Raw genomic sequence first — 24837 nt, 5'->3', positions numbered from 1 at the left:
ACTGGTAAGCTCAGAAACAAGAATTATAACAAAATGAGAATCCAAAAGTAACTAATGGTGTGCGTTCCAAGGGATGCTTCTGTATACTAAAATAAAGTATGTGAAATAAACTAAGTGTCCTGTAAGTTTATTTGTAACCAAATAAATATTTACAACAAAATGTCTAATGTGTATGAATGTATATAAACTAATCCTAAAGAACACAACATAAACTCAGTGCATGAGGTTGCCGCTCTTCATCTGGTTGTGAGGCCACGGCTGTGGCCATCACCCCTACCTATCCTTATATCTGATCACTCTCCTGTTAAAATTACTTTTAAATCTTATTTATCACCTCACTTTAAACAATGGCCTTTTTTGTTTTAGAACATAAGAAAAGATTTGAGCAAATTCATCTTATTAAATACATCCTCAAATGTAAACCCTCAGATACTGTGGGAATCCAATTAGAGGTAGCTGTATATCATATTCCTCTAAAATAGCAGCAGCTCGAAAAAAGGAAAATCAGTTCATTAGAAAAATCAATTCAACAAATAGAATTAATTCAGAAACACCAGTATGATTCTGCTAGAGCCAAGGTTTTGGAGTCATTAAAAGTAGTATTTTCACAGAGATCAGAGGGCTGCGTTGATCTCTTTACTGTTAAAAAGTTGGAAGGATCCGGATTGTGGGAGTTATAGGCCTTTATCATTTTTAAATTGTTAAAATATATGCAAAGGCTCTTTCTGGCAGATTGAATATATATGTTGCAAAGTTGATACATGAGGATCAGACTGGCTTCATCAGGGGCCGTCTGGCCTCAGATAATGTTAGACACCTGTTGCATATAATTGACACTTCTAGGAATGAAAATACATGTGCAGTACTCAGTTTAGATGCTATGAGGGCCTTTGATAGACTGGAATGGAGGTACCTGTGGGCTGTGCTTAGGAGATTTGGCTTTGGACCCTCTTTTATTCTCATCCAAACTCTGTATGCTAATCCTTCAGCCTCTGTATCAACTGGCCACACAGTTTCTTCACAGTTCTGTCTTCCGAGGGGTACAAGACAAGGTTGCCCCCTCTCTCCAATTTTGTTTGCTTTATCATTTGAGCCGCTAGCACAGGCTGTTAGGCAGAGAACTTTGATCTGTCTAATTCATATTAATAATGTATATCACATTTCATTATATGCCGATGATATTATCCTCTTTCTTTCAGATATTAATAATTCTTTACCACAAGCTTTAGCATTATTTGAAAGATTTGGGTCTCGAAAATCTATGTTACTGCCTTTAGCATCAATTCTTCCAAAACTTGTCTCCCTGTTTCTGCACCAATTCAGATTCAGTCTTCTGGCTTTAATTATCTACACAAATGAAAAGTTGGTGTTAAAGCTGGAAAAGTCACTATATGGACTAAAACGGGCAGAAATTGGAACAAGATGTTGCACAAATATCTGAGTGACAATGACTTTTTGCAAAACCCAGCTGATCATTGTGTTTACACAAGGGAAACAGAAAATAAGAAAGTGATCATGATCATATGGGTTGATGATTTGGTCATTGCTGCCAGTTATGAAAATGCACTTACGGTTGTGAAAGAGATGCTCACAGCAAAGTTCAAGATGAAAGACTTGAAACATTTTCTTGGTATCGATTTTGATCAAAGTGATGTGTTTAAATGTCACAGAAGAGATATGTGGAAAAAATACTTGATTTATTTGAGATGCTAGACTGTAAACCATGAACAAAAACTGAACTATACTGATGATGCAGATGTAACCCAGGTTAAAATTCCATGGTCCCATTTTTTTCTCAGTCACCTGAACACTCCACCAGACACACCCTTGAGTCACATGGTAGTTTCAGTGAACACTTTCAACCTATCATAGCGCTTGGGCGCGTTTAACAAGCTGAGGTGAGTTTCCCCAATCAGTAGTGTGAGGGGGAAGCCACCGGAGCAGCTGCACTCGGTATGTCTCTACACAAACAATGCTGTTTTCCTTTTTTTTTTCCATCTTAAATGCTTGTTTGACTCTAGCATGTGATTGTGTATTTGTAGTGCCCACTACCGTGGTCTTTAGAAGCCGACTGGTGCCGCGGTGTGTCGAATATCTGTGGGAATTGGTGAGTCTGTTTGTTGTTGTGTCCACTGGCGTGATGCTAACAGCATTAGCCATCTCAATGTAATTCAATGGGCTGTGGTGGCTGGTAGCATTAGCAATGCTAGTAGCATTTGCTTTCCATTGCTCCTATGGAGTTTTTATTGGGTTCAATGAATGATAATGCAATCCTAGCACTTCGTTTCAATGCTATGGCTTTAAGTATTTAAATGGTTTATTTACATACTGAGTGACAAGATTATCAGTTGTATTGAATGGAATGTTGTAAATAATCCTAACATTTCTGGGTGTTACATGCATTTAAGTACTTTTGTACAAGTTGTTGTTGTCATTTAACAATTACTTATGCCATATTTTGGACGATATTGTGTACACATAGAACATAAAATATAGAAGATAAAACTAGCTAGTAGATTAAATAATGAGTAGTGATTAAACCATGGGTCCTGTTTATTTAATACAGGCCAGGTGAGGCCACTTGCGGGTCAGTTGATGGCGAGCTACTACCTGGAACAGAACCTGCCCCAACAACCTCATCGCCCCCTGTGGGTTTGGTAGGAGGCTGTTGCAGCTTTGCTCACCCCCTCCACTCTCATTCACACACACGGCCATTCAGTAAGCCTTTGCTTATGGACTATTTGCGTTCCACGGATCATTCTCGTCATTTGGACATAGCGTTCATCTTTCATGAACAAAAAATGTCCTATAGTGTGTTGTGACTGTCCTTAAATCTGAGTACTCCTCAATTTGTTGCTGTATTTTGTTTATTGTTTCTGTGAACTACTGAGTCAACGGAACTGAATTTCCTCAAATGCACTTTATCAAAACCAATGTTTCTGCAGATTGTAAATATTTTGGGTATTGTGGTTTATTTTTTTTGTCCTTGTTTCCACATAATATATGGTACCCACACCAAATATAATTATCGGCCTCAGTCTCATTATTTGCCTTTTCAAAACCTTATCCCCCGTAACCCCACGTATATGCTACACAGAGAAAATGACTGATGTCAAGAAATACAGAGGCAGTTGGCAGCCTAATTTATCTAACTATATGTACAAGACCAGATCTGAGTTGTAGTAAGTAAGCTGTCACAGTACTTTACTGAGCAATGGACTACTGTGAAAAATGTACTACGATATCTGAAAGAGTTGATTTACAGGAAATGTGATGGTGAGAAAATGGGATTACATGCGTACAGTGATGCAGATTGGGCGGCTGATGTAACTGACAAACTTAGTACAACAGGTTATTGTGTAAGCCTAGACTGTGGTTCAGGAGATGGAGCGGGTTGGCCATTAATCGGAATGATAGTTTCGGTTTGAGCACTTAGGCTCAGTGTATGACTGGTGAATGCAGATATAGTGTAAAAGCGCTCTGAGTGGTCAAAGACTAGAAAGGCGCTATACAAATACAGGGCATTTACATTTAAATGGAAAAGCAAAAGGCAGCCAACTGTTGCATTATCCACTTGTAAGGCAGAGTATAAGGCGTTAACCGCATACACGAGTGTATGTACCTAGTACAGCTATTAGAGGGCATTGACGAGCATAATTACACACCACCTAAGGTTTATGAGGATAACCAAGGCACGATAGCGTTAGCAAAAAAATCCTGTTAACAGAGGTGTAAACATGTTGACAAAGTATTACTTTGAGGTCAACTGTGAATGATGGGCAATTGTCAAAACTTATTTTCCCAACAGACCAGATGGTAGCAGATGTGATGACAAAACCTGCAACAAGATTTAAGAAGTAAGTTTATGTTTGGACATTAACCATGTATGGATTTACATGATGCTAGGTAGAGAACCTAATGTTTGTTTTAAGAGAAGAACAATGTGAGAGCAAGTGGGGGTGTTGACATAATAGAAACAAATGTGCTCTTAATGTGTTAACACAGATCTTGTGTGATGAGCAATGCCAACAACCAATAAGATGTGCTGTGATTGACGTGATTTCTGGCAAAGTTTTCTCCAGAGTGAGTTCCAGCGCTGATGCCCCACCGTGTTTTATTCCTCCGTCATTATTTATTGCTTGGCAATGGATGTGCACCCCAGAACCATTGAACAACTCTAACAGAAAACCACTCTGTTAAATCCTTCTACCAGCAGTTTGCTGATTGTGGAAAACATTGTGCTTTCAGATTTACTAATCGAGGAGGAGACAAGCCTGGGTTGTGTTAGGTAAGGGAATCCCCACAAGGTAAACGTAAAGAACAGCAGTCGAGCGGCGGCAGGGACCTGGCGGTTTTTAACGGTAGAAATGCAGCAGCGGATGCTGTAACGTTATACGGGTCGGATATGACCAACACTTGCAGTTTGCGTTCATATCTTTCTTTTTTCTTAAGTTGAAAGGTGATCCACGCGGGAGACACGGTGTGAGCCGCAATGTTGGTCTGTTTTGCCCTCCAGGTCACCACGCATGTCATGTGACTGAAAACTGTCTTGATCGACAACACAAGAAGACAGTGTGGAGATTAAACTCGCGGACTGGCGCACCAGGAGATTTTCCCTGCAGCCTGAAGCCTTGAATATACTCGAGAGCGTACCCCGCGGACTGCTTCTGTTTATACTACCTTCTGCAGTCAGCTTGAGAAGGGTCCAGCTGCAGCCTGCAGACAAACGTGTAAAACTTACATACCCATACAAAATGTGATGACGTTTATCTCGACCGCTCGGCCCACCCATAGCTGTTTTAAAAGGTGTCAAGTGTCAACGTAATCAGTATACGTTATGTGCTAAGATGTATCTTGATTTAGGCTAAAACTTTACAACATTACTGAGAATTTAATGATAGAATAGCGGTAAGAACATTAACACCATCGTTCAGCTGTTGCTGGACACGTCAGCTGTGTTGGCTGCAGTTGTCTGTGTGACTGGACCGGGGGAGGTAACCGGAGCTAGCTAGCTAACTATTCCTGACACCCCCCCCGAGGTATATTACTCTTACCCCAACCATCACAGGGTGTGTGCCTAAAGTTATTGATGATATGCATGTCGACCGGTTAACCCTACAGCGGCGTACATCGGCCGATAGGATTAACCTCCATTGTGTTGCTGTGCAGCCTCCGGTAATGTTACTGCAGCTATACAACACCTGTCAGCACCATGGTCGGCACTTGCGGCGCTTCCCAACTCCAAAAACGTTTGAACACATTTTCGTAAAACTGCCGATATTCGAAATCTACACAGTTGATTTCTTGCCTAAAAACTTCTCAGAAGTGTATTTAAAGTTCTGTTGTTGGCTTCTAAAGAATAAAACGGTTTGCATTAGAATCTATCCTGTACGTGAGCCGAGATTAACGTTATCACGTCTTGTGCGCGGGGTCTTCTGGGACAAACCACATTTGGAAGTTCAACTTCCATCAGGTCTGCGGGCTGCAGCTGGATATGCTCCGAGGAGCTAGGAGCGATCTGAGAAGCTATGAGCGAAGATACACCAGTGCATCCTTCGCGGAAGTCTTTTACTGACTGACGGGGCCCCCTTATTTGGTAGCCGTCATATTGATTGGACGCTGCAGCTGATCGGACTGATCTGATGCATCAGGACAGATAACATTAAACTCAAGTATATCGCTGCAAAGTCTTATATTTGATTTTGTATTATGATTCACTGTCTAGTTCTGTTTATTGTAGGTCTGAACAACAAAAGCCCCACACAACTGTATTTATTTATTAGAAAGATCTTTCGGTTTCTCCCATCACCTTTTATAATGGAGACAATTAAAGTCAGTCTGTCCACAAGAAACAATTACATAATTTATCGTAATTTCTATTCAGTCACATGTGAGGCTTGTCATTCTTGTGTTTAGTCCAAATAGACAACAATAAAACACGTAACGAGTCGAACAAGTCACTAAACTGCACCAAAGTATCTAATGAAACGAGCAAAGCATCTGAAAGCAGCCGGCAGCTCCATGAGTAAAATCAGTGGCTGAAAGTATGAAAACGCTGCTGATATGATTGAATGCACTAATCGATCGATGATAAGTGATGTGACTGTAGTGGCAACTTTTAAAACTTCTTTTGCCACTATCGCAGGACAAGTTTCTGACTTTCCAAAGAGGGCATAACTGTATAATCAAGTGAAGCAAGAAGGCAGATGTAAGAAGAAAAATATCCGACGTCTTATTAGACAAAAAAGACGACAGTTACAAAATAAACGTCTCCAGGTAGAGTCTTAAATCCTGTGTTCTATCAAACATACTTAAACACAGGTAACTTCAAAATTTCCTATTGCTATACACGATGCGGAAAACTGTTGCTCCATGTCCTGCTTGGCTGACCCTTTTTTCCACAGCATGTGCAGATTGACCACGTTTTCTTAATGGCTCTAACAGTGCCTTGCAAATGTATGCAGTAGTGTTTAAGGATATCAGAAGAGGAAATAAATGGAAAAACTGAGCGTCAATACAAGGAAATGCAGTGCACTTGCGTACACAAGTGTTCAGGGAACACCCCGTTGCCATTGGAAAAAAACGTTTTGTCGGAACTCACCCCTAGTCAGCTTGCCGGACATGTTCCACACATGCGCAGTAGATCGGTTGTTGCCCTGGTAGCGCTGGTCGCCAGGCATGCGTATGTCCGCGCAGACCATCGTGTACTCGTGGTCGACGTCGAAAGTATAATCCTTGCCTGAATGCTGTTTTGGCCCAAGACTGGCTGCAGCCTGGAGCCTCCCGTCTCACACCCTCCTGCCTGGTGCCTTCCGCTAACTTCTACATTGCAAAATAAAAACTCACGTCTGGTTCATTCTGTTCTCGTACTTTGGTGTTTTTGAACGGAATAGTTACAGCAATCATGCGAATGAATAAAATATCTGTCAATAAGATAAATGCAGACTCTGATGCTAATGAATAAAAATGTCAGTCTATAAATACAGATGTTAGTTTGACTAAAGATCCATTTTGTGATCGTTATTATATGGTATTCCAGCAATCCGGCAGAAAGATTGTTTTAAATGTAGTTTTAAATCCCGCTGGAGAAATTCCTATCCACTGCTGTTACAGTATTAGACAGGCTATAATTGCCTCTATGTCCATGCTATTGACATAGAGGCAAGCATATTGACTGAGATTCAGTCAGTGTGTGTGTGTGTGTGTGTGTAGGCCTATGGGTGAGCTGGTGATCATCTATACAGTGGGTACGGAAAGTATTCAGACCCCTTTAAATTTTTCACTTTGTTTCATTGCAGCCATTTTCCAAAAATCAAAAAAGTTCAGGTGTGTGGCTTTCCTAATAAAGTCCAATCAGTATAATCAAACACAGCTGGACTCAAATGAAGGTGTAGAACCATCTCAAGGATGATCAGAAGAAATAGACAGCACCTGAGTTAAATATGAGTGTCACGGCAAAGGGTCTGAATACTTATGACCAAGTGATATTTCAGTTTTTCTTTTTTAATAAATTTGCAAAAATTTCTACATTTCTGTTTTTTTCTGTCAAGAAGGGGTGCTGAGTGTATATTACTGAGAAATAAAATGAACTTTTTTGATTTTTGGAAAATGGCTGCAATGAAACAAAGAGTGAAAAATTTAAAGGGGTCTGAATACTTTCCGTACCCACTGTATGTAACATTTATAGCTTAATCATTCTGTCTTTTTAGGGTGACAATTTTACCACCAGTCCATGGACAGCAGATGTAAGCCATTTGCTTACTTCTAGCACATTGTATCTATGTATTATGTGCATTGTCCCTGTCAAATAAGCCTGAAATTAAAAAAAAAAAAGAGTATGTTGTATACTTATCTTTATTCTGCTATACAAATAGATATAACTCTGATATTATTGTGTCTCAGCTGGCAGGCTGTGTGGACGTCTTCCTGCCACTGCTGCTTGTCCTGTGTATGTGCCAACCCAGCGACACACACAAATTCAAATTAGCTTTATTGGCATGAATGTATAACAACAATATTGCCAAAGCATCATACAAACTACATAATAGAATAAGCAATTGTATTTGCAGCGATTTCCCTACTAAGTGTGCAAACAATATAGAATATATCAATAAAAATGAGTCTTGGGGAGAGTATAACATGTTTATTGTGTGGTGTATAACATATGTGCATTTGACCATTACAGTTTAACATAATGCTCTGCAGCTGGAGAGAGGGACAGTGAACCCTTATGGGGAAGTAATGATTGATGGGTGTACAAAGAGTGAACCCTCCTATAGAATTTGACCTCTGACCCAGTGTTAGGGGAAGAAGAGATTAGACAGAGAGACAGAGTGGTTATCGGGCTGGGTCACTCCAAGCTGCTGCAGAGCTTATAATTGATGCTGAATTCTTTGATGTAATAAACTTTTATAATTAAGAACAGTGTCAAGCGGATTTCTTCTCAACACATCATCGCAGCATTATCGTTCGGACACCACAATTGTTTTTTTTTTAATTCATTATCACTGTTGTCCCGCACACTGGCAGAAATTACTGCAGAATCCAGGGAGGGGATCTTCAGAAGATATCCCCTGCAGCTCACCTCTTCCAACGTACCCTGTGTTTATAAGAAAAAGAACAAAATCATACTCTTGATCTGCTCTCATACAGTGTTTAGATTTGTTTTTGTTTCAGTCTTTTTTGTTAGCAACAAGTGACTTGCTCAGCACGGTAGGCTGTGCCCTATGCATGTTATTTTTAAAAAAGACTGATGTGTTCCTTAGGTAAAATCAAAGAAAGAAACCACTGAAGTCTGTTATCATAAACTGCTATAGCTAACAAGTTAGTGTTGAGCTAATATTCGCTAACAAACGTCTAATTGAAACGCTGTTGCAGTTTAAAGTGTTAAAGTCATTGCAGGTTTCATCAAATACGTTAATGTCAGGGACACAACAATAACACGCAGAAATCTGCAAAGTATATCTATAGCCAAAATCAAAATTTAAGAGCTTATACGTTTTTAATTGGTTGCATGAACAAACTCACCCGTGACTCCAACACATTTTCCTGCTGCTGCTTCTCTTGATTAAGACCGGATTGCAAACAACGTTTAGGTGCGTACAGCCATCTACTGTACAGGAGTGTAATCTCTCCAGCAGTGCCGCCGCACGAGGGTGCGCACGCCAAATATGACATCCAGACTTTTGTTAAACGAGAATATAAAAGTTGAATTTGTCACAGGGCAGCCACAGTCCGTCAGAACTGTAGACCATAAGCCCCCACGTCTGCTTTTAAATTGATGGTATGATCTCTGTCATCACACGTGACTAGTCGCATGTACACACGTTGCACAGGGGTCAGTCAGTGCGTGAGTGTGCGTTGCCGAGAAAATGCACAGGAGAACGAGAGAGAAGGCAGGAGTAGTGCCTGGCTATATATATATATATATATATATATATGCGCACTGCCTTGTCGAAAAATGCTACCGTAGCGCAAATCGATAGCAGAGTCTATCGAGTCGCTCTACCCTATCGAAAATGCTACCATCAAGGTATAACTCTCACAGTATTATGACGTCTTTCTGTTTTTTGATTATATTATAACATCATTTTAGGAGTAGTGTATTCTGAGACCATCCCCTATCAAATAATGCTCCCACTATAGAATCATTTTATACTGCACCACTACTCACTCCATGTGTACTGTTAGGAGATGGGGAGCATGTTGCAATACTATATCCTATTTCGTATAGGCCTCACCCTCTAAGGCTATTGCTATTGGGTTTACCCCTCTGTGCACCTGCACGGCACTGAAGAGTTGAAAAGTTGTCTATGCCCACCCACAGCGTGGACCTCTCCTACATCCGCACCTTGTATATATACAACGGTGAGACCTGGCCTTCGGCTCCCATTTTTATTCAGCACTGAGCTGTCTACATTTGCCAAGTGACTAATCTGCAGCTTGAAGCTCAAACCAACAAGCAGTACACTCTGTTCATGATCAGAGGTCCCTTCACACACCCCTCCCCACAGAAACCGTATGAGCCCACGACAGTGGACATTTCGCTTCGTGTGGACAGAACATATACACACCAGGTACAGATATTTTTCTGAAGAAGAAATCTGCCAGGCAGTGTGTGATGCTGTTGACAACCCTGCGTGTAATGTTATCATATTGGCGCTCCACACATTACATGGATTTGGCACTGGTCTTACACACGCAAACCCAAGCCCCTTTTGAGCCTTAGAGTCGGTGGACCTGAAGTTCCTTTCGTCCAAGGTCACCTTACTTGTGGCTCTGACATTGGCCACGAGGGTCAGCGATCTGGCTGCCCTCTCTATGGCTCTGTTGTGTCTCAGGATGACGGCAGCTCGGCTGTCCTGTGCCCTAATCCTGCATTCATGCCTATGAGCTTCACCAGCTCCTTTCAGTCGCAGGTGATTACTCTTTGGAAAACCGGCTTAAAGACACAATTAACAGCACACTCAATCGTGAGGAGGGTCTCAGAGCAGATATTGAGACAATGGCTAAGTAGGCTAAAGAGTATATTGACACTAAGCTGCAGAGATTTGACCAGGTTATGGTGGCCTGCCTAAAGCGAAGAGATAAGCAGTGGCGTGAAGAACTGGAAGAGACATGCAACAAAAGTCGTTCCTCTTGGAGGCCAGCTAGTTTCTCCACACCTGCAGTGTTGGCATCTGCTAACTGGCATATGTCTGAAGAGGGTGTTACCCTTCCACCATCCACGGCAGCTACGGCCAAACCCCCAATTAGAATGGAGTTTCCCCAGTTTGGAGAGTCGAGGGGTTCCACTGATGTCACTGATTTCATTGAGCAGTGTGAAAACTTCCTAGCCCTCAGGCCACTGAGTGACATTGAGCTCATTGGCACACTCAATGCTGTTCTAAAAGGTCCTGCAAAGAGCTGGTGGTTAGCTTCCCACAGCAAGATAACTGGGCTAAATTCAAAAGAGCTTTCCTTGAGGCTTTCCTGCTCACAGACTACCAGTCAGATTGAAGAGCAACTCCGCTCAAATGTGCAGTCACCCACCCAGTGCCTTCGGGATTGTGCCTACGATCATCAAGCACTCTGCCTGAAGTGAAGACCAGACATGGCCGAAGACGAGATTGTGGGGCGCATCCTTAGTGCATGTAACCCAAGGTTGGCCAGTGGACCAGGTGGTCATGGTGGGGTCACTTATTGAGAAGGATTGGAGTAAATCCAAGGATTATTGGAATCGTGTACAGCAGTCCCACTCTTCAGACCGCTCTTCCAAAAGACCCAGGAAAAGACTGAGCATGGTCAAGGCCGGGGGCATAGTGCGGATGTGGCCACTGTTCTCGGTATTCCAACTCTCCTGGTAGTGCCAATAGCCAACCGAGGCTCCAGTGGAGATGCTGTCCTTGATTCAGGGTGCACGTACTCCTTAATGAGTATGAGAATCAGTTCTTGCCTAAGGGACGTGAAACACTGTGGTGGGGACATACAGAGCCTACAATCAACTTTTACAAGGCCGCGATGGATGATGCCAGTGACAAACATCCAGTTCCCCTTTTGGACGCACAGCCTGAGCTGGTTAGACCACTGCTGCAGAAGTGGCCTACTGGTGCTACTGATTTCATCAAACATAAGGTCTTGACTACAGATGTGCTGCCAGTGCGGAGGAGAGTGTACAGAGTGTCACCACAAAAACAGGCAGTTATCGAGGAGCAGGTAAAGAAAATGCTCAACGATGGTGTCATAGAGCCTTCCACTTCTGCTTGGGCCTCCCCAGTGGTTTTGACACCTAAGAAGGATGGAACTCCCCGTTTCTGTGTGGACTTCAGGGGGCTTATTGCTAAAACACACCATGATGCTTACCCAATGCCACTGGTTCACGAAATCTTAGAGTCCATGGAGCACAGTACTTCAGCTCACTTGACCTCCAGAGTGGGTACTGGCAGGTGGCCATGGATAAGGAAAGCAACCAAAAAACGGCCATGATCTGTTGAGAATGATTTTAGAACATTACAGCCTAAATTGTTATCATTAATTGCTAGAGCTAAGGTGGTCTGCATTGGCATCATTTAAAGTATTATTTTAGAGTGTAAAGTTAAGATTACAGTGTCAAAACTCTATAGCTATTGTCATCATTTAATGTTATTTTACAGTGTAAAGTTAAGATCAGTGTTAAGACTCTTTAGCTCGGAGTGTGTGTGGTCCTCTGTGTCTAACTGCCCAGAGGCAGTAGCATGTATTTGTTTCGTGTGCTTTGGGAGCAGAATGAGCACAGCAAGGCATCATCAAAAACACCAGCAAAGGAAAATGTAGAAGCAGAATTTGTGAAAATTGTTACAAAACATACGTCAATACAGTAAGAATGTCCTGTCTATAGCATACAGCACAAGAGACACCAGCTTATTGCACAAAGTCAGGTTTTTGGTTAAAATAGCATGATCAGAAGTAGTGAACTGTAGTCATGAACACAGAAACGAGCTCACTGTGGTTAGATCCTTGAGTGGGAGGAATGCCTGCAGGAAGTGGCTGCAGGTGGTTTGCCTTGTCCAACTGTCATCCACTGTAGATTATGACCATAGGAGAGGCTGCGGGTGTGCAAGATCTGCCGACACTGTGACAGTGCATGCTTTGTTTTGCTGTTATCTACTGTTGTGATTACATGAGGAACTGCTGATGTGTTAATCTGCTAATATTAAGACTACATGCTTAATTACTGATTAAGGGGTTTGATTGTCAACCAGCCTGTGGTTATTATTGCCAGTGTGAGCTTTGAGTGAATTTGCTTATAACCTGTGTGAACTTTGATGAACTTGCTGAAGGAATTCTTGCTTTTCAGAAAAGCGACAGAGGATGACCAAAAAACCATCAGATGCTTGATAAAAACACAACAGAGAGATGATAAGCAGAAAGCAGCCAGCATAACATCAAGATTGCTGTAAGAAACCAACTTACTTACTTATGTTATTCTTATATTAATTGTTTAAAAAATATAATTGTGTGTCAAATTAAGCATGCGTAACCTTTAAGAAATATGGTGAGACTGAAGTTGAAATGTAAATGATGAACTTCTTATCCAGTAGTATAAAGATGTAGAAAGTTAACAATACAATAATAAATGACAGCCTGGGAACAGTTTTAATTTGTAAAAACAACACAACAACAGAGGAAAAGAAGTTCATCATGAGGAAAGGAGGGGGCAAACCAGCCCTGAAGAGATCTGCAGACCATAGGATGGACTTCATCCTCCAACCTAGAAGAGATGTTGCACAGGTTTATTTGTCCTGTTTTGGAATAAACTCTTTTCGCACCGACTCTTGACCGTCTCCAGAGAAGTTTTGGATTGCAGAGTTATTGAGTGTAATAGAAAGCTAATGGAGTATTTTCTGACAAAGTTTATAAAGCTGGTGAAGCCTGGTCCCCACCTTCACCAGCTTTATAAACTTTGTCAGAAAATACTCCGCACATCTGACCCAACAGATCACTCATCTGGGCCTGTTCCAATTTAAGGTCATGCCATTTGGTCTGAGGAATGCTGGTGCCACCTTCCAGCGGTTGATGGAAAGCGTTCTGGGTGAGTTGAAGGGCAGAACCTGTTTTGTGTACATACAGTAGATGACATTATTGTCTTCTCCAGGACTCAGGACCATCTGTGTGACCTGGAGGCTGTGTTTAAAAAATTACATCTGGCCCATCTAACTCTCAATGTTGCGAAATGCCACCTCCTGCAAACTCAACTCACCTTCCTAGGACATGTGGTCTCAGGAGAAGGCGTGGAGATGGAAATGTCAAAGGTGAAAGCAATTACTGCTTACCCAGCACCAACAGATCTGAAGAGTCTCCAGAGATTCCTGGGGTTGGTGGGCTCGTATCATAAGTTCATCCCTCGGCTGGCAGATATTGTCGCCCTGCTTAATAACCTCAAGAAAAAAGGGGTCAAGTGGGAGTGGAAGGCGCAACATCAGGCTGCCCGAGCACATCCTCCACAGGACGGGAGTGTATGTGTGGCTGTCGCGAAATCTTACTGGTCTGATCTACCCAAGTCACTTCAGTACATCAGAAAGGCTCAGCAGACTGACACCTTATACCAAAAGCTTGGTCACACCATCTGTCCGCCCTCACTGGGTCCCCTCCATTATCAGCAACAGCAGGGGGTGTTATTGTTGGGTGCACCATCTAAATATGGTGGATTCAATTATCAGCTAGTTGTTCCCACTGTGTTAATCCCAGAGTTTCTGGCCTACTTCCACAACAGCCCGTTTGGAGGTCACCTGGGAAGAATGAAGCCTCTCCTGAAGATCCTGGAAGTGGCATGGTGGCCGACAGTTCTCAAGGATGTCTGGAGCCATGTCCATGCTTGTCATATGTCAACAGTACAAGGGTTCAAATGACAAGCCAGTTGGCCTCCTCCAGTCTACAGAAGTCAAAGCACCAGGGGAGATGATAGGAGTGGACTTTATGGGGCCATTCCCTCTCAGCAAAGCCCGGAATTCAGTTATAATGGTGGTTGTCGGCTATTTCAGTAAGTGGGTCAATGGTCTGCCACATCTTAAAGAATGATCTATTACACGCTGGGGGGTACCCGCCTTTCTTGTGTCCAACCGGGGGCCCCAATTCACTAGTCACTTGTTATCCAGCCTGTGTGAATCCTGGGGCATTACCCAGAAGCTCACTACAGCATACCATCCTCAGACGAAACTGACAGAGCGGATCAATAGGACACGGAAGACCATGATCGCCTCCTTTGTAGGGGAACATCGTCAGGACTGGGATTGGTGCCTGAGTTCCGGTTGGCTATCAACACAGCCGTGCATGAGACCACTGGTGTGTCCCTGCTGCGTTGGCTTTGGGACGTAGTCTTAAAGGCCAACTGGAGCCCCTTATTCACAAATCTCCTGCACCCAGTACATCTGCATACCACACACTGCACTCACATGCACTACTACTGAAGGAGGTTGAAAGACATGTTGGGGTGGCAAAAGCCAGACAAGCCAGATACTACAATGCACGACGCAAATATGTACACTTTGCAGTTGGGGATCTGGTCTGGGTTAGATCACACCCTGTCTAAAGCCTCAGCCAAATTCTCTGCCAAGTTTGCACCCAAATGGTCAGGGCCTGTTAGGATAGAAAAAAAACTTGGTCCTGTAAACTACCGTGTTTGTTGGCTAACTGATAAATTGAAGGTGGACAATGTAAATGTGGTAGACTTAAAACCATTCAATGGTCCCGATAGGCCGCTGGCTGGGGGTGGGGGGGATGTAATGGTCACCTATTCTGCCTTGAAGTACGGCTTTTAATGTGTTGGTAAACATGCTTTGTGTGTATTGGTTTTTCCTTCACATGTAAAAAAGCAACTGTATATCAGAAGCCTGTGGTGTAATCACGGATTGCAATAACGACTTTCCTTTATGTTCTTTTTCTTCATTTTTTTTTTTTGCCACCGGAAAGGTTTTTAAAAGGAAAGTGGGAAGTGACGCTAAAACTTGAAAATGACTCTGTTTAAAAACTTGAAATGACGTTACAAGTCGCAGTGGATATTTTACAAGCATAGACCAGGTAACGTAAAGCAACATTGAACACAGGATACAGATGTTGGTTTCGGCTGCTTGAGCTGTTTGATAGGCTGCGTCATTAACAAGCAAGCGGCTCACCTGCTGCCGTGATAACGGATCGCGGGTGGAAAAATATGGCCGAAGCCTCCCTCCACTGCTTGTTTGGGTGGGTGATTCTCAGGCTGATCAACATCCCACCCCTCCCGTGACCCATGGTTTGACTGTATGTGTATTCAGAGCCAATGAGCAACAGACTATCAAAATTATAACAAAATCTGCATTTATGTGCGATAAAATAATTGTCGGCGTTAATTAATTAATGCGTTATTGCATTAATTAATAAACGCCCAGCCCTAATAAATAGTTAAACATTGTTTCTGATTCAATTGTTTTTTCAGTTTAGTTTTTAACTTTTGAATCTTCTACACCTGCACCTTTAGCATATACAATAAGAAGCCTCTCTTTTATGTGTTTATCTTAATAGACTACATGTTTTCATAAAAAAAGGAGCTTCACACACAACCTTATCAGAGCAAATGATTGTGGTAGTAAATTTTAACAAGTAATTTTTAGCATGCCATAGTCAACGTTAATCCTATAAAATGTGGCTAGTTAAAATGCTGTGTGGCTAGTAACTCTTGAAAACCACTAGCCACATGAGCAAAAACGTTAATGTCAAGCCCTGGTTGAGTCGTTGTGTACAATTGCAAAAACAATGTCAGACTGATCAGACTGACCTAATCTGACCAGTAATGACATATATAACCGAATACTGAAAATCGCAAATTAAAGCAAATATTGTGGAAAGGATATGGCGTTTCACCAAACTGACCATCAGATCCTATTACAGAGACGGGAACATTTAATTGGCATTAAAGGAACCTCTCCAAGCTGGTTTAAGTCCTATTTATCAGATCGATCTCAGTTTGTACATGTTAACAATGAGTCCTCCATGCACACCAAAGTTAGTCATGGAGATCTGTGCTCAGACCAATCCTCTTCACTTTATATATACTTCCATTAGGCAATATTATCAGGAAACACTGTACATTTTTATTGTTATGCAGATGATACTCAATTATATCTATTGAATAAACTTCAAATGTGCCTTCAGGATGTTAAAACCTGGATGACCTGTAATTTTCTAATGTTAAACTCAGATAAAACTGAAGTTATTGTTCTGGGGCCCAAGCACCTTCATGACGCATTATCTAAAGATATAGTTACTCTGGATGGCATTGCCCTGACCTCCAGCACCACTGTGAGGAATCTTGGAGTTATCTTTGATCAGGACATGTCGTTTAACTCTCACATCCTGTCTAAAAATGATGCAGAAAAACTAGTCCATGCATTTGTTACTTCTAGGCTGGATTACTGCAATTCCTTATTATCAGGCTGCTCGAAAAAGTCCATTAAGACTCTTCAGCTGATCCAGAATGCTGCAGCATGTGTTCTGACAGGAACCAGGAAAAGAGATCATATTTCTCCTGTCTTAGCTTCTCTGCACTTCCAGTAAAATCCAGAATAGAATTTAAAATCATTCTTGCCTACAAAGCTCTTAATGGTCAGGCACCATCTTATCTTAAAGAGCTCATTGTACCTTACTACCCCACCAGAGCACTGCGCTCCCAGAACGCAGGGTTACTTGTGGTACTTAGAGTCTCCAAAAGTAGAGTGGGAGCCAGAGCATTCAGCTATCAAGCTTCTCTCCTTAGGTTCAGGAGGCAGACACCCTCTCCACATGTAAGAGTTTTGATAAAGCTTATAGTTAGGGCTGGCACAGGTGAGTCCTGAAACATCCCTTAGTTATGCTGCTATAGGCCTAGACTGCCGGGGGACTTCTCATGATGCACTGAGCTCCTCTCTCCTTTTCTTTCTCTCCCTCTGTATGCAACCTCATCCCATTAATGCATGTTACTAACTTGACTTCACTCCCCTTTCCCGTAGTCTTGTGCTTTCTCGTCCCTCTCCTCTTATCACTTTCTGCAGGTGTTTCTGGCTCTGGAGCTGTGGTTGCGAGTCACCTGCTGCCCCGTGTTCCTGCTCAACACCCTCTGCTACAATTATTGTTACTAGTCCTCTTGTTGTTATTGCTGTTATAATCATTAACATTACGATTATTATAATAAACACTACTACAAATATCTGTACCATTATTCATTCAGTCTGTACCTACATTACCTTTACTCTCTGTACCTCAGTGTGGATCTTGTTAGGCTGCCTTCTCTCTCATCTGCTGAAGCAGCACAGGAATGTGAAATTTGGCCTAGAAAGAAACTCCAGCCGCTACCACGTAGAGAGAGAGTGGCGTTAAACAATGTTTTGTGTTTTGTAAAAGCTTTGAATACTGTTCTTATAAATGCATGTGCAGAAAAACAGTAGTTCAAAAGTCTGGATTGACTTGCTTAATTTTTTTATTTCAGCCAGTGGCGTTAAGAAAAGTTATGTTTTGTAAAAACCATACTCCTTGTAGAGAGAGACTGCTTTGTTTGGATGGTGGCGGTAGTGAAAGTAATATAGTAACGTAACGAGTAATGTAACTAGTTACTTTTATCAGAGTAATGGGTAAAGTAATATTACTTTAATAGTTTTAATAAGTAACTAGTAACTTATTACAATTTCTGAGTAATTTGCCCAACACTGGCAGACATTAACAACAGTTATAAAACAGACTAGGGTTACCACATGCTCATGAACTGGAAGATTCTATGATTTCCCCTTTTATTATACTCACACTGCAAATTACCAATGAGTTTTGTTTGAGTTCTTCAGAGGAGAGATATTAACTCTCTCTACAGCTATGACAGTGGAAGGTTTCTGGTATGAAATTAGTTCTCATAAATGCTGACCCAGATATTCATGTACAGGACCGGTCTTTTGTGTGCAGCTCAGTATATACCAGTTAAAATGGTCTTTGGGTGTAGGGCAATCTACCCACTAGCCAACTCATGTTTTGGCGTGCAAGGTCACAGCATGTCCAATGAAAGGTCTCAGTCCTACTGATTTAATAAACCAGATTCTGAGCTCTACCTGGTATGTAAACCATCTCCAATTAGAGAAGATGAGTGGAGAAAGTAAATCCTTCCACAGGGACGAGTACATCTGTCAGTTGCTGGTAGATTTCAGCAGTGGCACCCGGTCACTCTTACATAATGTGATGGGTTTTGCTGTCAACTGGTCTCACACACACACAATGCCTCTGTGCTGGAGTGGTCTCTCCCCCATTCAGCAGTGGATCTCGTAGGCGATCTGAGAGTCCATGAACAGACCTGTGTGATTAAGAAACATCCCTTCAGCCTCTGATGTGATCACAGGCTCGGCCTCCCCTCCCTCCCCCGCCATTCTTCTCATGGTCCGTATGTCGACCTCCTGCTGCTGTTGCTGCTGTTTATTGGGGGCCAGAGTGGGACTCATGGGCTGGCCTGGCCCCGAGGAGAGGGTGTGGCTGGAGGTGTCAGATGGAGCAGTGCAACCCAGGTTCATGTTGGAGACAGCTGTGGGTGGTGCAGGAGGCAGCACAGGCTTGGCCCGGTTAAGGACATACATTTCATGGCCGCGCTCGTCACGGTACTCCTCCAGCTGGGCAAAGGTGGTGGGGCCATCAGAGTAGTCATTCACATACAGGATGCTCTCCTCCTGCAGGCAAAAATTCACTTGCATCACTTTTGGGGAACAGCAATATACAATATAATGAAAATATGAGATGTTTGACTGTACTGAAATATCAGTTTTATCAGTGGAAGTAAGATGTTAGTATGTATTATCATGTCATGTATGATAATATTTGCTAATCCATGATCCAATAACATGTACTATATGTTTATGTTTACTTATGTTTGTTTATGTCACCGTCCTATCCTGAGCTTGTCTGTGTTATATTTTTTTGGCCATGCCTTCTCTGTGTTTTGATTTTGGTTTCTCTGTTTCTGGGTTTTGGCTCTTGATTCAGAGGTTTGGGTTTTGTATCTACTTTTTAGTTCTGTCATCTGTTGAGTTTAGTTCACTGTATGTTTACTTACTGATCTGTTTGGTATCTGTTATTTAGTCTGGGTTATTATTTATCTGGTTATTATCTGTCAGCTAGTGTTTAGTGGTGTGTTGGTATTTTCCTTGTTGAGTGTTGTCCTGTTTCCTGGTTGGTCCTGTCTCTGCTCCCTAAACCAGCCTGTGAAACAGTTGGTCCATGTTTTCTGTTTCCGAGTTTTGTTTCTTGTCTTGTGTTCATAGTTTATTTCATTGTTCTGTTTAGCTCACTTTTTACCTGTCTGTCTTGTATCTTCCAGGTTTAGAACCTGCATTTGAGTTCTGTGCCTTAGTTATGTCCTTGTACTTACTCATAGTTATGTGTTTGTGTTATTTTGGTTTTGTCTGCTCTTGGTCCTATTTTATCTTAGCTTCAGTCTGTGTTCCTTGTTGGTGTTAGTTTATTTGTGATCTGTCAGCTTGTGTCTGGATTAGTTTGTTATTTTTATTATTCTGATCTGTTACTACTTATTTTGATATGACCTATGTTTAGTGTTCAGTAACTTGCGTCATGTCTGTTCCCCCTCAGTAATCTGCCTGCCAGTCTCTGTTTTCCCCTGCTGTCTATCTGCCTGCCTGTGAGTTTTGTCTTGCCTGGATTAAAAACCCTGGAACTGTATCTCAGCTCTGTGTTGTGCATTTGGGCTCTCTCGGGGCGGCTGTGGCTCAGGAGGTAGAGCGGGTTGGCCGTTAATCGGAAGGCGGTTCAATCGCTGGCTCAATCGCGGTTCAATCCCTGGCTCCCCCTGGTTGCGTGTCGAGGTGTCCTTGGGCAAGATACTGAACCCTGATTTTCCCCTGGCAGCTGTTCCGCAGTGTATGTGTGACTGGTGAATGCGCTTTGAGTGGTCGAAAAGACTAGAAAGGCGCTATACAAATACGGAGCATTTACATCTTGTGCTTTGTGCACCCAGTTTTCTAGCCTTGTTTTAGCTGTATGTATATGTGGTTCTTCCTGTACATTCGATTTTGGCACTATGTACAAGAATATGAGCTAATGGAAACCTTTGTATGCTTAAACCTGTACTATATTATACATGGGCATTAAAGTTCATTCTGTTTCAGGAAAACACTTTTTACAAAACACCACGTTTTAGAATTGTTCTGAAGTGGTTGAGTGGATTGGTTGAATCCTGTCTCACTGCATATTGATCTACCTAGATCAATTCATCCACCCAAACTTTGAAATTTGAATGAGCTCAGTGCCTGGAAATTTCACAGCGTCCTGCAGTTAAATGACAATGTAACTGAAGTTCTTGTCTTTGCCTCAGTCAGACCTCTGACATTTTACATCAGCACATAACTAACTCTTACTTTTAAGTCCTTACACCCCTCCTGTGAGCTGCTGATCTCATACAGGTCCACCGGGCCTCTCAGGTCTTCAAAGCAACAGCTTCTGGTTGTCCCTCACTCAAAGACTTGTGGTGACTGAGCTTTTGCTGTCCTGGCTCCAGGTTATGGAGCAGCCTTCCTCTGTGGGTCAGGTCAGCAACTCTGCTGAGTGTTTTACACAAGACCTGTTCATTCTCAAAGGCATTTTACAGATGCTTCCTCACCTGTTCTGGTCTTATTTTCTTAAGTTCTTGCATGTCTTTGATTTAAATATTTATTCAATGTTTGTCATTGTCTTTTTTTTGTTTGGATTTTTGTTTTGTAACTGAAGCACTGCTTAGCCCTGCCTTCGAAAAGTGCTGATTAGAGTTTTATTTGCTTATTTAGGCTACATCCACACTACATTTTAGTTTAAAAATGGTGTTTTAAAACAAACTATCTTCATCCACATATCAAGCAAAGCATTAGTTCAGGCAGGCAACGAAGTCAAGCTCAGCTCACAATCCCAGTGCATCAGCAGATAGCAGGCCATGTCAAGTCAAGCCCACATCAGCGGACTGCTCAGCTGATTTCCCTCTAAGCATTCATTGGCAAAGCCAAGAGCAAAGAGACTGTGGTGGAAAACTGACTGTGAGTCCTTGCAAAGAAATTCAGCAACATGCACAAGTGTTATTTGCACAGTAGCCTACACAATATTTGAATAAAATACCAATAAATAAACAGTAGCATTGTGTTTTTGCTTTGCACTGATAACACCCAATGAAGAAGCCAAATGTAAGTGTCGCATCATCGTTTTCAAAGTCCTCCATTTTAGCCTGTCTGCACTAAAATGCTACCCCGGAGGTTTAAAATGAAAACGGGCTCAGCAGTGTTTTCAGACTTCTCCATTTTAGGTCGGATTCGGATTCACCCTTTTTAATTCTGGACGGAAGGTGCAAACGATGCAAAAGTTCTGCGTTTTAAAACTCAAACGTAGTTGTGTGGATGTAGCTTTACTTACTGGTCTGTATGGTGGACATTTGAACGCAGCCAGGACTGACAGTGTTGTAGTTTGTACTGGCTGCCATTAGATGTCACTAAAGAGTCCATATTACTGATTGTTCTTTGAAATCTGTAAGATTTTTTTTTTCTCAGACTTTTAGAGACTCCTCCTAAGACCAGTTGTCAGAACATAGTTAATCCATCAGTTCCACAGAACCTTTATTAGAGTTTAAAATTAGAGGCAATGCCAAGCGTGACTAAAATACTTTTTATTTTGTTGCAAATTTTTAAAAATGTGCTTTTACTGCTATACAGACACACACCTTCTCAGCTCCATCAGCTTCTTTGTTTCGTTGGTGATGTCGGCTATAGATCATAGCGACCAGCAGCAGAGCGGTCAGAGCCAGCAGGGAGATGCCCACAGCGATGGCAGTCTGAGTGGCAGCTCCGAGAGCGCTGAAGGCCATGCTGCCCAGCGCGTACAGGGGCTCCCGACTTACATCTGAGCCCAAAGCAGGACCATGGCTCCTTAGACGGGCCAGGCTGGGGAATATGGTGAGGACACCTGGGACCATGAGGCCCAGATGGAGGAGGAAGAGGTGGAAGTGGATGAGTTGATGGCAAGCTGAAAGGTCACCTTGGCCACGCCCCCTGCGTTCCAGGCTTCACACTCATAGAAACCTGCGTGAGCCACAGTCACATTACTGAGAAACAACATGCCACTGCCGGTGTCGGGGTCAAAGCGCTCGCCGTCAGTCTTCTGCAGATTGACTCTGCTTTCCTCTGAGGGCTCCTCTGCTCCGCCCACTCTTCCTCCTCCAGCACCCAGCTCCTGAACCAAGCCTCTCGGAGAAAGCACCACTTTACTCTGTGACGCCTTCCGCCAGGTCACCTGCAAAGGGATTCACCATTTCCTTATCAGAGGTCTTGCTAAGAAGGTTTTTATCACATAAATAATAAAAAAAATGGACTCATGTAACATCTTCTGTCAACCTGAATTGAACAGTCTGAGGAAATTGTAAAAAAAAATTCAAAGCTAAAAATTAACTGAAATAGCCGCATGTCATCATTCTGCCACTGGTGGTTGAGGTGGTGTCGATGTGGGCTTTGTAGATCATTGGTGGACTTTCTGGAGAAGACCTGTTTTGATTAGGAGAGACAGCACACTTTGGATGGAGCAGCTCTCAAATCTAGAAATCTAAAAGAGTTTATTAGTGGATGAAATCCATGAAAACCCAGAGCTGAGACCAGGGCGTAGAGTGGCAGTCCTACACCCTTTCTGTGCCTCCATTTGAGCAGTTAACCAGCCAAAACTTTATAGAGGAGCTGTGCATAAAAAAACACAAATTAACACCCCTGCTGCAAAAGTGCAACAAAATATAAGAATTAAATGTGGACTAATGTTAGCCTAAATGAATCCACTCCCCCAGTCACCTTAATACTCACATTCCTTGAGGCACCGGCTGAGGAGGTGGAGTTGCAGTCGACTCTAGCCTATTAATTCATTCTAAATTAAACTAACTCATTAGAAAGCCTTGCTCTTAATCGTTCACACCCAACATGGACACTATCCATGCCAGTAAACTGAGGAAGAAGGCTAGAAGCATTATCAGGGTTAGGGTTACATCCTGGCCACTTCTTGTCTGAACAGGTAAAAGATAACATCCTGCACCACCAGACTGAGGAACAGCTTCTTCCCCAGAGCTGTGTCCCCCATCATACCTCTCCATGCACAAGACAGAACAGATTACAGAAACTGTGAGCGCACACTACCTAATTCCCAGCAGTATTCTTGCCCTGCTGTCAGTTGGCTTTTTTTTCAGTCAGCAGAGCAGAGAGGCTGCGCAGGCGAAGGGAATCAGGTGAAGAATACTGACCACTGTAACTGTAAGTACGTTCATAAAAACCTTTAAGAGTAAAAGCCAATACCTACTCAATACAGCTGTCCAACAAGCAGGAACACGTTAACACGTAGAAGTGTATATTGTGTGGTGAGCCACATGAGACTGACAGGGGTGCAAAGGGTTAACCCTCCCCAGGTACTGAGTGAGTACCTTTTGGCCAAACAATGACTGCTGAGAATGGTGTGTTGAATTTCCCTATTATTGAGTGGACGTATCTTCAGCCAATCCGTGGCTGTCGGAAGTGGAAAAACGTCTCGGGTTACGTATGTAAGCCTTGTTCCCTGAGAAGGGGAACGAGACACTGCGTCAGTGACGCTATGGGAACGCCTCTTGGCGTGGCAGGGCTGAACATGAATGAAACTACTCCAGTCCTATTGGTGTTACTAGAACGGTAGCGTGTGACGGCGTTACTGGAGGCGTATATAAGCACGCCGGCACACCGGACACATTAGCCCTTTTGCTTTGAACTGCATCGGTGACGACACTATGGGAACGAGATACCCACTTAGGCCGCGCCTGCTCCCCGCCTGCCCCCCAGCATAACCCGTAGGCACGACTAAGAGGAGAGCGCACGGGTGCCGGTGCAGAAGGAAGGTCCAGACTGTAAAACCGGATGAAAGTGTGAGGAGTGGCCCAGCCAGCTGCCTCACACAAATCCTGGAGCGAAGCCCCTACGAGGAGGGCCCTAGAGGCCACCATGCCTCGAGTAGAGTGCGCCCTTACGGCCATAGGTGAAGGTAACCCGCGCACCTGATAGGTCAGGGAAATAGTCTGAACAATCCAGTTGCTGATCGTGTGTTTGGAAGCGGGGAGCCCAGCCTTGGGGGACCCGAAACACACCAGCAACAGGTCTGCTTTCCTCCACCGGGAGGACCTCAGAGTGTAAATACTCAGTGCTCTGACTGGGCAGAGCAGATGAAGTCTCCCATCCTCCGCCGTCACATGAGGTGGGGGATGAAACGCCTGCAGCACCGTAGGCCCTGCCAACCTGGACGGAACCTTAGGGACATAGCCCGGACAGGGTGCAGGATGGCTCTGACCCTCCCCGACGAAATTCCAGGCATTGA

General features: G+C 43.0%; 1 long non-coding RNA gene across 1 annotated transcript; it reads left to right on the top strand.

Moving 5' to 3' along the window:
• Positions 1 to 1890: 1890 nt before the first annotated feature.
• On the top strand, positions 1891 to 2698 carry LOC119901293. Its single transcript, XR_005444163.1, has 3 exons — positions 1891 to 1953; positions 2043 to 2107; positions 2567 to 2698. It is a non-coding gene; the product is annotated as an uncharacterized LOC119901293 (long non-coding RNA).
• The last annotated feature ends 22139 nt before the right edge of the window (positions 2699 to 24837 follow it).

This window comes from Micropterus salmoides, unplaced genomic scaffold (assembly GCF_014851395.1).
Source record: "Micropterus salmoides isolate LMB-PRFRI ecotype aquatic unplaced genomic scaffold, ASM1485139v1 Ms_hic_scaffold_13, whole genome shotgun sequence".
NCBI classification, from domain to species: Eukaryota; Metazoa; Chordata; class Actinopteri; order Centrarchiformes; family Centrarchidae; genus Micropterus; species Micropterus salmoides.
The sequence above is the reverse complement of the archived record's forward strand: the minus strand, read 5'-3'. Positions and strand labels throughout refer to the sequence as shown.